This window comes from Schistocerca nitens, chromosome 2 (genome assembly GCF_023898315.1).
Source record: "Schistocerca nitens isolate TAMUIC-IGC-003100 chromosome 2, iqSchNite1.1, whole genome shotgun sequence".
Classification (NCBI taxonomy): Eukaryota; Metazoa; Arthropoda; class Insecta; order Orthoptera; family Acrididae; genus Schistocerca; species Schistocerca nitens.
The window spans coordinates 1,086,196,470-1,086,212,833 of record NC_064615.1 but is presented as its reverse complement, the minus strand read 5'-3'; the positions used below and the strand labels follow the sequence as shown (position 1 = coordinate 1,086,212,833).

At 44.6% G+C, this 16,364-nt stretch overlaps 1 protein-coding gene across 1 annotated transcript in view; it reads left to right on the top strand.

The window, feature by feature from the left end:
- Positions 1 to 3,466: 3,466 nt before the first annotated feature.
- Positions 3,467 to 16,364, top strand: part of LOC126235562 (zinc finger CCHC domain-containing protein 10-like) — a 101,895-nt gene continuing 88,997 nt past the window's right edge. Inside the window, exon 1 of the mRNA XM_049944280.1 lies at positions 3,467 to 3,683. The gene's annotated coding sequence lies outside the window, so the exon portion shown is untranslated. The remainder of the gene's footprint in view (positions 3,684 to 16,364) is intronic.

Here is a 16,364-nt window from a genome sequence, read left to right as displayed (position 1 = left end):
TGGATTGAAAAATGGAATCCACGTCTCATCCATTGTCACAACCGACGAAAAGAAAGTCCCATTCATGCTGTCGTTGCGCGTCAACATTGCTTGGCAACATGCCACACGGGCAGCCATGTGGTCGTCCGTCAGCATTCGTGACACCCACATGGATGACACTTTTCGCATTTTCAGGTCGTCGTGCAGGATTGTGTGCACAGAACCCACAGAAATGCCAGCTCTGGAGGCGATCTGTTCAACAGTCATTCGGCGATCCCCCAAAACAATTCTCTCCACTTTCTCGATCATGTCGTCAGACCGGCTTGTGCGAGCCCGAGGTTGTTTTGGTTTGTTGTCACACGATGTTCTGCCTTCATTAAACTGTCCCACCCACGAACGCACTTTCGACACATTCATAACTCCATCACCACATGTCTCCTTCAACTGTCGATGAATTTCAATTGGTTTCACACCACGCAAATTCAGAAAACGAATGATTGCACGCTGTTCAAGTAAGGAAAACGTCGCCATTTTAAGTATTTAAAACAGTTCTCATTCTCGCCGCTGGCGGTAAAATTCCATCTGCCATACGGTGCTGCCATCTCTGGGACGTATTGACAATGAACCCGGCCTCATTTTAAAACAATGCGCATGTTTCTATCTCTTTCCAGTCCGGAGAAAAAAAATCGGAGGCCTTAGAACTTGAATGCACCTCGTATACCAAAAGTAAATATTGTGTTGCAGATGTTACACGTTTTTCCACTTGCGACCCAATTTTATAATGCTTAACTGTAGTTCATGATTTCCAAGTATGAAAAATCGAGTGCTTAACTGCAAAATGATAATAAGAACTTCAAATTCGAAAATGACATCTGATACATACACTGACATCGTCGCGCCGCTTTCACTGGGCAGCGCCCGATTTCAGGAGCGGGTGGCGTCTGGCCGGTGGGCGGTAGCCGCTGCAGCGCGAGGAAACGCTCGAGGGTAAGCTGTGCTGATCGCGACCCAGCCACGAGCTGTCCTGCGGAGTTGTTTCTGGAAGACACTGTGAAATGCATGGTGCTCAGTGGCAAGAAGCAACACCATTCAGAATAGAATTACATACACATACTGTGGCAAGAAATAATAAAGCTCAGTACCAATACTGTAAAAACCTGGTAACATTGAGATGTTCGTTAAATACGAGAAAGAACGGAAAACGTATGCAAACAAAAATAACGTAGGATGCGAGCAATATACTTACACTGAATTTCAATCGAGCAGTTCACACTCAGATGCGTTAGCAATAACAGACAGACATAAGCCCGCAGAACATCATGCAACGAAAGCAGCTTCTCTTTTATATGAAACCAAAATAAATTTGGAATCATTTACCGCACCCTGTATTACAGACACGAGAAGAACAGAATCAGAGTACGAGTAACACGTTTATAACGCAATACACACGAGAAATCGTAATGGGAAGTACACTGCGATGAAATCAACTTCTGTTAACTATGAAACGAAAATTAACATGGAAGACTAAAAATCAGCCAAGAAGAAAGCGAGATGATGGATCGAGAAACATGCAGCGCTCCAAGTGGCGTGGCAGCGAACCAAGCGAGTGTTATCAGAAATTCTAATCACCTCGTTTACATGGGGCTCCCAAAGCCGGATTTCGTAAACCGATTTCCCAATATCACTTCTGGGCGGTGATGCAAACACTTCAAAATCGATTCTGGTTGTTGATTTTCCAATACCGCAATCGATTTTCGTTCCCTTGTAAACGCAACCGGATTTGAAATGTGTTTGGTCGGCCAGGTTTCGTCTTGCTTTTACAAATTTTCGGCTAATGTGGGTGGAGTGACTTTTCGTACAGTGAAGAATAAGTAGCGTCGTTTGATAAGTGGCGTCGTTGCTGATGATACAAGTATAGCTATCACACCCGACAGACAAGAATTAATTGGTGAAATTGTAAACGATGTTTTTCAGAAAATCATTAAGTGGTTATCTGCAAACGGGCTCTCATTAAACTTTGACAAAACACAGTATACATAGCTCCACACAGTAAATGGAATGACCCCATTCATAAATATAGACTTCGATCAGAAATCGGTAGGTAAGGTAGAATATTGAAAATATCTAGGTGTATGCATTGATGAGGGGTTGAACTGGAAAAAACACACTGACGATCTGCTGAAACGTTTGAGTTCAGGTACTTATGCTATTAGGGTCATTGCAAATTTTGGCGATAGACATCTGAGTAAATTAGCTTAACACGTCTATTTTCATTCTCTGCTTTCGTATGGCATCATATTCTGGGGTAACTGTCATTGAGTAAAAGAGTGTTCATTGCACAAAAGCGTGAATCAGAATAATTTCTGGAGCTCATCCAAGATCATCCTGCAGACACTATCTTCACTGTAGCCTCACAATATATATATTCACTTATGAAATTTATTATTAACAATCCAAACGAATCCAAAAGTAATAGCAGTGTACATGCTACAACACTAGGAGAAAGGATGATCTTCACTTCTGAAGGGTAAGTCTAACTTTGGCTCAGAAGGGAGTAAATTATGCTGCCACAAAAGTCTTTGGTCACTTACCTAATAGCATCAAAAGTCAGACAGATAGCCATGTAGCATTTAAAAGGAAATTTAAAGAATTTCTTAATGGCAACTCCTTCTACTCATTAAATGAATTTTTGGATATAGTAAGTGGGTAATTTCCCAACCCGCACAAAAAAAAAAAAAGTATTGAGTGTCATGTAATATTTTGTCTATTGTAATATCTTGTATAGACACCTTTTATTAACTTGACACGTTCCACATCATTACGAAGTGACGTATTCGTGATCTATTGAACAAGTACTAATCTAATCTAAGACTGGATCTGGTTTACACCTCGTCTAATTGTAGAGAAATAACGATTGTGCTGAGTAAAGCAGAAACTGTAACAGCTGTTTTCCAGGTGCCATATTAAACTGTGCTAGCAAATCCGCTTCAGTCCTTAACATGTAAAGGCGACACCGAAATCAGTTTCCGAAATTCAGTTTTCGTCTTCCGGAAGATGTGTCGCATGTAAACGTAGTGTATCTGAGTGTCACCCCTGTGCTGTAAACAGCACACTGCGACAGTACCAGTGCAAATGGCGTCGTTTGACGAGCAAGGCATGCCGGGAGTGGGTGCGCATGGGTGTTTCAGTGTTGGCGCGACATTCGATTAGTTATTCGGACCGCGCATTCAGAATAACCCTCGCAGCCTGTGCGGAACGACTCGCAGAGCATGCCAGATCGTTGTCCGAAGCCTTGTAACTTTTCAGTGCTTCTGCACTGCAGCGCCGCAGTGAGCGGAGTGGATGTGGTGGCTGCCGCCGCCGGTTGCGAGACTCGCTCGCGGCTTCCCCGCCTCGCGCGCTCGGCGTCCCCGCGGTTGCCTAGGCGACGCCGTTGACGGCTGGCCCGCCTGCGCTCCGCGGCCCGTCTTGCACAACGGCGGCGGCTTCGGCTTCGTGTGGTGTGTGCGGTGTGCGGGCTCCGCTGTGCTTGTGCTTGCGCTTCCGCGGGGACGAGCCGCCGTGACGTCACGCCGCAGCGTTCCACAATCCCAACTGTGCTACCGGTCCTGCGACGTCAGTCGTGCACGAGGACATCAGCCGGTGGGCAGTGAAAGCGCTCCAGTGGACATCGCGAGGAGCAGCAGTCCTGCCGGAAGCCGACGGTAGGTCCCACAGTGACGCGCATTCCTCGTGCTTGCGGGGACCGCATTTCGAAGCATTGTGTTGTTAAGTGAGGCTGTCGACTGTTTAGCGGTGGCGTTTTCCTCAGCGACATTTGGTACATGCCGCTACCGAAGAGGAGAGGGAGGGGGGAATAACATTCCATCGATATCATGGTCATTAGGGGCCTCCCACTGGATCGTGTACGGGAGTCAATATTACTCGTGCCCTTAATGAAGAATCTGTGTAGTAATTTCTGATGACAGTCGGTGTTTACATTTATAGAGAAAAGTGGTCACAAGGCAATCATAATGGATGCTGCCAGATGGATAGCAGTTACAATACCGCCCATGTTGTCGCAGTAAATAAACTAACTCGCAATGTAACTATCACGCATGTAGATACATTTAAGCTTTCCTAGCTAATTTTCACAGAGCCAGTGCAGAGCAACACGCTACGGAAATAAATATGTAACTGCTGTGTGCTTCATCTGAAGATGAGGTGAAAAGGGCCGAAAGCTAGTTTCTGGGAACAAACAAATAATTCAAAAAAGGACTGGTCGTATTTTTGGGTATCTATATTCAATACAGAGAAATGAGCTCTAAAATATCCATAATGTATAAGCTTAATTTATTTCGTGATCGCCGGCCACTGTGGCCGAGCGGTTCTAGGCTCTTCAATCTGGAACCTCGCTGCTGCTACGGTCGCATGTTCGAATCCTGCCCCGGGCATGGATGTGTGTGATGTTCTTAGATTAGTTAGGTTTAAGTAGTTCTAAGTTCTAGGGGACTCATGACCACAGATGTTAAGTCCCATAGTGCTCAGACCCATTTCGTGATCGTTTGATATGGTTTCAAAAAATCTGAAAGACAGTTTTGAACCTCTAACCACCTGAAGTAGTGTCCACCGTCTTCGCAATTTCTATGTAACTAACCTTAGTAGCCAAGTGTGGCAAAGCTTGACCTCTTTCTTCCAAAATTTCTTATTGCAATTCTGTTGAGAAGTTTACATTATTCATATTTTTCCCCGATATAAGAAAGAATGTTTGTTGCAGCTGCTTAAAGTTTCCAACTGTTTAATTAATCTTGTCGCGTCTATCAATGCAGCATTGTAAACGATTATATTTTCGTTATTCTACTTGTCACTGTTAACACGATGATAATAATAGAGAAAACTTTCATACGAAATGCAACAGTTGTTGATGTGGCAACTAATGCACGGAGAGTCACCGCTAGTTGCACGTACTTGAATGCACTCTAACGCAGGAAGAAACGTGTCACGCAAAAATATTTTAGTGAAGACTAACAAAAACATTATCAATTGTTTATGTAGCTTATTGCTGGAATTCCAGCTGTATTTAGACAAAGCCCTATCAAAAATTTTTGTGGTTTAATTTGCCATTAAGGCCAGTTGTAAGGTTAACAGTACCTATTTACTTCTTCTTTTAGGTGACTGATTCATTAAAAATAGCGGCAGCGCGGACAGACCTGCGAAGGTCGTATGTAAACAGTTAAGCATCAGATAACGGGAGTTCGCGCTACAAATTACCACTGCGTGTAGAATATGTTTCCTCTGTTCTTAGGAATTCCATCAGTTCTACAAAAGTCTGTTTTCATCTCCAATGTAGATAGTAAAAGAATTGTCTTTCCGCGGAGCAGTACATAAATACGTCTTACAGCGATCTATTACAGCCCACTGTCTTGCAAATATCTGCATCATTTCCTTCATCAATTAGGAATAATGCGTATAATAACTAATTCTGTAGGTATATATGTTCCTTGTTTCTCCTTTTAACCAAGTATTTCGTTAACAGACTTTTCTATGGACCATAGAACTCAGACTTCACGGGTACAACATTTTTCTCGAAGCGTTGATTAACAAATTAGATAAATATCGAATGGAAGTGCTCCACATTCCTTCTCAATTTCATCTACGTACGTAGTTCAAATGGCTCTGAGCACTATGGGACTTAACTTCTGTCATCAGTCCCCTAGAACTTAGAACTACTTAAACCTAACTAACCTAAGGACATCACACATATCCATGGCCGAGGCAGGATTCGAACCTGCGACCGTAGCGGTCGCGCGGTTCCAGACTGTAGCGCCTAGAACCGCTCGGCCACCCTGGCCGGCTACGTACGTAGTACCACATTACATTTACAAATGTTGCCTTAACTAGATGTTAAGCTGTCTTTGGAAAATTACGTCATCGAATGAGCCAGAAGGCGATTTACTTTCTAGTTGTATTGTTGATCGGTTTGTGGACTTCGTTGTAGCTGTTCCGCGCGGAAGAAAAGTATAATATTCGCCATTTACTAAACGAGTTACAACATTTACACAGGATCATACTATCAGTCTGATAGAATCCATTTACTTCTGGATGGTCGTGGCAAAGAAATTCTTCACCATGGCGAATAGCAACCTATTCCCGTACTGTGTGAATCTGAAATATACTGAATAGTAACAGCATGAAAATCTCCATTAGGTGGGCTGATTAAATAATGTATGTAGCCTGTGTGAAAGGTAAGGTGGGTAAACTTGTACTAATTATTCGTTATAACATAGTTGTAATATAACGCAAATGTTTAGAGAATTTGTTATTCGGTATCCCTGTTGGCGAAATTATACATCGATTCCCGAATCAAGAAGCAGTAATACCGATTTATGCTTTGTAATGTCACTGAGATACCTTCACATCACCAGATCATTTGCGGCGTCACCAGCTGCTGTTTGTAGCAAGAATACTTAGAAGAATGTAGATACAAGAATCAAGACAGCTGATACGCCATTGTTGGATAGTCCAAGGAATGAAACACTGGTTTGACAGTAGACGAGGGCCGACGTTTTCTCGTGATACGACAGCTGACGCTGTTCCCTTCACTTGAAGGTCAAGCTGAGCTGTCACGGTCCCTTCATCTAGTCACGCCTGTACTTGATAATACTCGATGTCGAACCCAACTACTGTTCTCCGCTAAGTTTACGACTAAAGCACCCTTTTACTGAGCGAAGATCATACTAGAAATCTACTCAGCCATGAGAATGATTCTCTACGATCTCACTGCATACCCCGTCACAAAAGTGCTTGTCTAAAACCAGAGTCACGAATATTCCTGACAGATTGCAGCTTGTGCCGAACCAGGACTCGATTCAGATCTTTGGCTTGGGCGAACAACTCTGTTACCGAGCGGATGTACCTGTTGCCAGTCTGTTAGTATCGACAGGGTGAAAATCACGACTTTCTCTTTTGGCGCTGTCGTAATTTTTTTGCACGTAATTTCTTATTGGAAATAAGCTGACTTACTATTATTTAAAATTGTGAAGAAAACCTGTAGAGGCGTAGGATGCTTTATAATATCACTTTCAAAGATATCAATTTACGAGTTTTACATTAACAACTACAGTTGCGATAACAATTTAGCAAACATTTGCAGTAAGTCCCAACATATAAAAAACTATCGGGAAAGGAACTGACACGCAGAAGACATGAAAGATCATGAAATATCTCGAGTCACTACTCTGCAAATAGATGTTTGTTACCTAATGACATTATCACCCTTCTGGAGAGCGTGTTGATAACAGCATATATCTACGAAATTACTTCTACAGAAATTACTTCTTACGTAAATACATAAAATGGAGGCGATGGAGAACATCAGGTTCAGCTCCAGTTGCCAGGTGCACCTGTTCCTGGCTTTTATTTTTTCCTCATCATCATCCTCATCCTGCTTCCTCCCTCCCATTCACTCTCCCTCTCTATTACGGTTCCCTTCTTAGTAAAGCAAGGTACATGTGAAGAACGTTTAACAACTATCACAGTCACTCCATTAATAAAAATGTCAGGACTTTATGATTGCGGTGAAGGCGAAACAAAGACTACGCTTTGTTGGCAGAACACTTAGAAGATGCGACAACCCACTAAATAGAGAGCCCACATTACACTTGCCCGTCCTCTGCTGGAATATTGCTGCGCGGTGTGGGATCCTTAACAGGTAGAATTGACGGAGGACATCGAAAAAGTGCAAAGAAGGGCAGCTCGTTTCGTGTTATAGCGGAATAGGTGTGAGAGTGTCACTGATATGATACGCGAGTTGGGGTGAGAGTCACTGAAACAAAGGCGGTTTTGTTTACGGCGAGATCTATTTACGAAATTTCAATCACCAACTTTCTCTTCTGATTGCGAAAATATTTTGTTGACACCCACCTACGTAGAGAGAGAGAGAGAGAGAGAGAGAGAGAGAGAGAGAGAGTGAGAGTGGAATGGTAGAGAAGTAGTATGAAAATGGTTCCTTTGCGAGGCATTTAAGTGTGAATTGCAGAGTAACCATGTAGATGTAGATGTATGATTGTGCGTGCGTAATTTTGTGTGTGTGTGTGTGTGTGTTTTGTTTATAGTTGTTTCTGAAGTTGACATTTAAGATGTCATCGGGAAAAATACTCCCACTAGCTACGTCACTACCCGTCATCTATTTGCGGAGCGCCGCAGCAGTGGTACAGCGAGTGCCTGGAACGGCGAAAGCGCATTCCGAGCTCGTAGACCTCTCCACTGGTGAAGGTCGCGGCTCGTTTTGGGATTCAGAACGGCGTGCAGACCGCTGGGAACACACACGCGTGCTGCCGTCCCGAGCAGGCGTCGGAATTCTCGCACTGTCGCTTCGGCATACGCGAAAAGCCGTTTAGCAATTTGTTGATGGTATGACAGCTATATCGGAATGATCCGTAATTAGTCATAACTTCTTTAATAGCTGATGACGGCTGTTAAACTGCGCATTTAGTTGAGGTGGCTTATCTCCTATACAAAGTTGTCACTCAACATAGTATTACCGATTAAAGGAATGCATTTGTAGCTAAATTCATGTTTCGTGTCTGTACTGTCCTGCTCACTAATCTTTGCAATTCTAATCTCAGTAAATGAATTTACAGAACTAGATCGATCCTTTAAAGAAACCTCGGCAAATCTAGGAAATCTGAGGCGTTTTAGGACATTAGATAAATCTAAGTGCTTGTCATGACAGATTATCGAAAAACCACACTCTAATTCGAAGCCAGCCGATATCTCACAATCTGTAATTCGAATTACAATGTCTGAAAAACAAAAAGCATCCTTTAGGGAAGGAGGAAACGAAATGGTACTTCATAGGTTGAGGAGGTGCCGGATGTTGTTTTAATGATTACAAAATCGAATGAAATTTACAAACAACTTGGCTGTATGATATCACTTATCAGTACGATATTGCACCCCCTCTGGCCGGTCTGCGTCCACTAATTCGGCTAGGAAGGTTGTCATAAAACAAGTGTATCCCCTCATGAGGCAAGCTAGCGCACAGCTGTTGTATCTGATCCTTGATACCGTGAATACTGGCACTGGAACAGAGTCGCAAACCGAAGTGGCCCCACACTTGTTCTATCGGGAACAGACCTGGGGATGGCCGAGCGGTTCTAGGCGCTTCAGTCTGGAACCGCGAGACCGCTACGGTCGCAGGTTCGAATCCTGCCTTGAGCATGGATGTGTTTGATGTACTAGGTTAGTTAGGTTTAAGTAGTTCTAGGGGACTGATGACTTCAGAAGTTACGTCCCATAGTGTTTAGAGCCATTTGAAGACCTGGGGATCTTAGTGGCCACGGGCCTTGACGTTGCCTCCACACCGGCCATGTTCTCTCCGCCTTTTCCCTACGTTTTGACTGGTCCGTTGTGCTGTTTTGTTTTCCCTTATTGTATTCTGATTATGGTATCGTATGGTGTGGGTGTCGGGACGGTTCGGCGTCGGTCGTCGTGCCCCGCTGCACGTTGCGTTTCTGGGGCACCCCTGCTCTCCCCATTTCCACCCACATCCCGCCTGTTCTTTCCTCTTCCTCCTGCCACGACGTTCTTTTCCCTGGACTGTCCTGTTCCTGTTGCTCCTCCCTTGATTTCTGCCATCCTAGATCATGAGACTGTTGACCTCACTGTTTCGTCCCCTCCTCCAAAGCAACCGATCTTGCTGGCCAGCGGAGTATGTCAGTATCACGCAAACATATCATAAGGACACATACCGTGTGTGGATAAGCATTGTGCTGTCGATAAATGGCACCACAGTCTGTCGCATCGAAGGACGCAGGATGCCTGTGGCGTACCATTGTGCCGTCAGAGTTTCCCCAATCGGTGCCGTGACCTGAATTCATACCCGCCGGCTTCCCACGCCGTGACGCCGGGAGTAGCACCGCTGTGTCTCTCCAAAACATTGGAAGAATGAGACCTCTCCCAGGTCAAATGGTTCAAATGGCTCTGAGCACTATGGGACTTAACTTCTGAGGTCACCAGTCCCCTAGAACTTAGAACTACTTAAACCTAACTAACCTAAGGACATCACACACATCCATGCCCGAGGCAGGATTCGAACCTGCGACGGTAGCGATCGCGCGGTTCCAGACTGAAGCGCCTAGAACCGCTCGGCCACTCCGGCCGGCTCTCCCATGTCGTCGCCATGCTAGCCGACGATGCTGATCCGGTGTAGTGCCGAACCGAGATTCACCGCTCATCACAATTCGACGCCTTTCATCAGCAGTCCATGCTTCTTGGTCAAGGCACCACTCCAAATGCAACCGTTTGTGTTGCAGCGTTGACAACAAGCTACTCATAGGACTGTAATTCCCTAGTCCGGCTGCTCCTTATCTCCGACCAATAGTTACAGCAAGGCAATAACTTGAATGAGATTTTTACTCTGCAGCGGAGTGTACGCTGATATGAAACTTCCTGGCAGTTTAAAACTGTGGCCAGACCGAGACTGGAACTCGGGACCTTTGCCGTTCGCGGGCAAGTGCTCTAGCAATTGAGCTACCCAATCACGACTCAGGACCCATCCTCACAGCCTTACTTCTGCCAGTACCTCGTCTCCTATCTTTCAAACTTCCCACAGCCTGGGGGATGTTTTCAGAATGAGATTTTCACTCTGCAGCGGAGTGTGCGCTGATACGAAACTTCCTGGCAGATTAAAACTGCTTTGGGTAGCTCAGTTGGTTAGAGCACTTGCCCGCGAAAGGCAAAGGTCCCGAGTTCGAGTCTCGGTCTGGCACACAGTTTTAAACTGCCAGAAAGTTTCAGCCCATAATTTGTTTCGGTTGGAGGGCGCAGATCTGAATGGCCTACGATGTGCTTGGTGCACAATAAGGCGATCCCACCCCGTTACGGTCAGACGTGGTTGACCAAAGTCTTGACAGTGAGTATGTCCGATCTCGCATTTCCATGCAGTCCAACTTCGTGCAGCTCTCACATCCGAATGCTCCACGAATCTGGATATTCCACGATTAGATCAGCTGGCCAACTGGAGACCCACAATATGGTCCACTTCAAAAGCTGTCATGTTCCGCATAATGCTGTCGCACGTACGTACGCGACAAAAATGGTTCAAATGGCTCTGAGCACTATGGGACGTAACTTCTGAAGTCATCAGTCCCCTAGAACTTAGAACTACTTAAACCTAACTAACCTAAGGACATCACACACATCCATGCCCGAGGTAGGATTCGAACCTGCGACCGTAGCAGTCACGCGGTTCCAAACTGAAGCGCTTAGAACCGCACGGCCACACCGGCCGGCCCGTACGCGACATACTCCTGCTATTCAACGTGATCATTCAACAACTAAAGTTGTTAACGCCTCTTATATACTCTACCAGATCTGGTAACAACATCAAAAACGAACAACACGAGGTCACTCTACTGGCCGTCTACTTGTTGCAGAGAATTGCAGCTCTATTCATTTACATGTTCACACACTAAGCTACACTGACAGCCGACCGTATGAATTGAAAGCAACGCAGATGTTAGGCTTTCGCAAAGAAGAAGTAGGTTTATGGTGCTACGGAGTCTAAATTGAAATAAACAAGGATATAGTGAACACTTTCGGTATTCATCACCCACGTTTCGACAACCACGGAGACAAAAGGCAGGATTGCTGAAAAATTTTACATATCACTCTAGCTCATCCCCACCCCCACCTCTATGCGTTGTAGAGGTACCTTGCTCTCACACTATTAGCAAATAATGAGTTACGTGTATACCAAATTTGCTCGAAATTCTTCCAGGGGACCCTGAATTATGTTTTTATGTAATCCCTTTCGCATCCACCCTCAGCCATAGAGGTGATATGAGTGTCTTACGGTCAGAGCGCAACTGGTACCTGTGCCAAGTTTGGTAGAAATTACAAGCGTTGCATACATATGCTGTACGTCACTATTTTTCTATTCCTGATCTCCCACACCCCCGCTCCCCACTAATAGTGAAAGGTCATCAGGGCTGTTACCAGTCAACCCGGTGACCCCCAAAATTAGCTGTCTTTATGGAATATTCTTTTACATGTCACAGTATCTCCCGCCGACCCCTACCGGGAGGAGTATATTAATCCCACAGAATTTTTATGCAGATAATGGGTCATATATATACGTAATTTTGTCAAAACTGCTCCTTGAAGTTCCTAAGTTACAGTGATGAGCCAAAACATTATGACCACCTGCTTAATCGCTCGTTTGTCTGTCTTTGGAACGAAATACATCACTGATTCTGCGCACCATGGATCCGACAGTTTATTGTTAGGTCTGTCGAAGTACGTGGCATTAGATGTCTACGGACAGGTCATGTAATTCGCATAAATAACGGGCCGCTGATTTGCTACGCGGTGATGGCGCCAGATAGGGATCCATATGGGTTCCACGGGATTTACATCAGACGAATTTGGTCGCGAGACATCAACGTGACTTCACTGTAGTATTCCTCAAACCACCGTAGCAGTGTTTCGTCTCCGAGACACCGACTGTTACGCTTGAAACGCGTACGTATTCAGTACCAGCGATGGCGAGGCATGACAGAATCTCTGACCAGAGAGTTGTTTATCGTTGCTAGTCTGCGCTTGACTGCGCGAGAGTTCAGTTGCGTGTAGTGAGTCGCGAGGAACAGTTGCGAGTAGGAAGTTGCGTGTAGGGAGTCGCGAGGAACAGTTGCGAGTTGGACTCGGTCGGAGTTGTGTGTAAGGAGTCGGCGGGCGTCGACATGGGTCTCTGGTCACGGTTCGGGACGAGGTATATTGTTAAATAAGGTAATGAAGCAGCATTGCGCTCAGCCAATAACATCTGTTAATTGTAATTAATTTGTTCAAGAATTGCCCCAATAATAATTTTGTTTTCAAAGCAATCGTTTTTAAGAAAAGAATCATTCCAATTGAAACAATATTTCCCATGCTTTTCCTCCCAGAATCAATTTATCAGATTAGTTATTGCACAGGGCCTAAGGTCAGCGATGCTGCCCTATTATTGTGGGTTTAATGATTAATGTTCATTTCTCAATTTTTGTGTCGAGTTTACATTGAGCCATTATTTTTTCAATATTTTTGTAGCGCAGGTACAGTCGCTTTTATTTCAATTTAACGATGTTTTGTGGGAGCTCAACAACATTTGGGTATATTTCGATTAACATTCAAATATAGTGTTTTTACATTTTTTTTGGGGAGGTTATTGTTTTGACATTATTTGCGGGGAAATTATTGTCATTTACATTATTTGTGGGGAGGTCACACTTGGCTCTATTCATGTTAACATTTATATTGTATTGTAAAAATTTGCTGGGAGGTTACGTTTAGCACGATGTCCATTCACATTTAATTATTTTCTTTCATTTTTGTGGGAAGGTTACACTTGGCTCTATTCCCATTTACATTTAATTATTGTCTTTTCAAAATTCTGTGGGGGGGTTACAACTGCTGAAAGATGACATCGCCGTCGGAGAAGATGTCAAGCATGAAGGGATGCAGGTGGTTCGCAGCAGTCAGCGTGTCTTCGATTACTACCACAGGTCCCATGCAAATGCAGCAGAATGCCTCCCATACCATAATACTGCTCCCACCAGCCTGCGTATGTGACGCGCTGCACGTTTCCTACCGCCGTTCACCTCGATGACGGCGTTTGTGAGACGACCAATGACCTACTGTAGCAAAAATGTGATTCACCCCAAGAGCCGACACGTTTCTATTGATAGACGTTCGAATCCAGATGGACCACGACCACTGCAGACATAACTGACGATCTCATCGGGTCAATATGTCAACACGTTAGGGGTGGTCTGCGGTCTGATGAACGGTGTGCTCGGAAACACTTGTGCATTCACCAGCACTGTGCTCTTTCGGAAGATATGCCACAGATCGCCTTCTATCCTAGTTTACAGAGCAGACAAGTCTCCGAATCCCACGTGGTGTGGAGTCTCGTGGAAGTTCAACCATTTAACGCCTATTGGTAGTTCAACTGTATTTCTACCTCTTTCTATACATGCTCACGACAATAGCACGTACATCCGACCAGATTCGCTGTTTTTGATGTATTCTCTCACAAGCTGTGCGTAATAATAATCTGCCCATTGTTAATGTCGCTTATCTCAGTGGGTTTCCTCATTTTGCAGCCCATACCTTCGTTAGGATGATCCCCAACGCTGTCTGCTGCGTTTACATACATTTAATAGCGCATCACGTGCCCGCACAGTCACCAAGCGGCATCCAACCTCGCGGTGGACAGTGGTCATAATGTTTTATATTGTCAGTGTGTGTTTCTGTCATCCCCTTTTCACCCGTGCACCCTATCGCAGATACCAATAGGTAATTTATATCATCACGTGTATCTTTCACGATAGTAACTCACACCGATCCAGTGGTTTAGGAGGAGATGTTAAACATACATACCTACAGGGTGTTTAAAAAATGACCGGTATATTTGAAACGGCAATAAAAACTAAATGAGCAGCGATAGAAATACACCGTTTGTTGCAATATGCTTGGGACAACAGTACATTTTCAGGCGGACAAACTTTCGAAATTACAGTAGTTACAATTTTCTACAACAGATGGCGCTGCGGTCTGGGAAACTCTATAGTACAATATTTTCCACATATTCACCATGCGTAGCAATAATATGGCGTAGTCTCTGAATGAAATTACCCGAAACCTTTGACAACGTGTCTGGCGGAATGGCTTCACATGCAGATGAGATGTACTGCTTCAGCTATTCAATTGTTTCTGGATTCTGGCGGTACACATGGTCTTTCAAGTGCCCCACAGAAAAAAGTCACAGGGGTTCATGTCTGGCGAATAGGGAGGACAATCCACGCCGCCTCCTGTATGTTTCGGATAGCCCAAAGCAATCACACGATCATCGAAATATTCATTCAGGAAATTAAAGACGTCGGCCGTGCGATGTGGCCGGGCACCATCTTGCATAAACCACGAGGTGTTCGCAGTGTCGTCTAAGGCAGTTTGTACCGCCACAAATTCAAGAAGAATGTCCACATAGCGTGATGCAGTAATCGTTTCGGATCTGAAAAATGGGCCAATGATTCCTTTGGAAGAAATGGCGGCCCAGACCAGTACTTTTTGAGGATGCAGGGACGATGGGACTGCAACATGGGGCTTTTCGGTTCCCCATATGCGCCAGTTCTGTTTATTGACGAAGCCGTCCAGGTAAAAATAAGCTTCGTCAGTAACCCAAATGCTGCCCACATGCATATCGCCGTCATCAATCCTGTGCACTATATCGTTAGCGAATGTCTCTCGTGCAGCAATGGTAGCGGCGCTAAGGGGTTGCCGCGTTTGAATTTTGTATGGATAGAGGTGTAAACTCTGGCGCGTGAGACGATACGTGGACGTTGGCGTCATTTGGACCGCAGCTGCAACACGGCGAACGGAAACCCGAGGCCGCTGTTGGATCACCTGCTGCACTAGCTGCGCGTTGCCCTCTGTGGTTGCCGTACGCGGTCGCCCTACCTTTCCAGCACGTTCATCCGTCACGTTCCCAGTCCGTTGAAATTTTTCAAACAGATCCTTTATTGTATCGCTTTTCGGTCCTTTGGTTACATTAAACCTCCGTTGAAAACTTCGTCTTGTCGCAACAACACTGTGTTCTAGGCGGTGGAATTCCAACACCAGAAAAATCCTCTGTTCTAAGGAATAAACCATGTTGTCTACAGCACACTTGCACGTTGTGAACAGCACACGCTTACAGCAGAAAGACGACGTACAGAATGGCGCACCCACAGACTGCGTTGTCTTCTATATCGTTCACATCACTTGCAGCGCCATCTGTTGTTGAAAATTGTAACTACTGTAATTTCGAAAGTTTGCCCGCCTGAAAATGTACTGTTGTCCCAAGCATATTGCAACAAACGGTGTATTTCTATCGCTGCTAGTTTAGTTTTTAGTGCCGTTTCAAATATACCGGTAATTTTTGAAACACCCTGTATATACATGCGTACAATGGTTCTTATAAATGTATAGACAGACGTGCGTAAAGACTTTCATGATTCAACAATCAGCTAACTCCACCCCTTTAGGCATTAACAAGATCACTCTTCATTTCGCATATCGACTTCATATCTGGCATAGATGTGCCCGTACCAAATGTTATTCGGCACGCCATTACGTATTCTTTTTCCCCATACTGTGTGGATTATACCATGCTGAAACTGTAACAATTCTTATTGTGAGTAGCTTGACAGTGGCGAAAGGATGAAAAAGTAGGTAACCTGACGATGGCCTAAGAAAACCGAGGCGGTTCGTGACCAAACGAATGTATTTTTACAGAACGTAGAAAACTGTTTTCTGTTTAATATTATTCTCGAATTCTTCCAAGATATTCAGCTAATATTAATGTGAGAAACTATTTCGAAACAAACAAC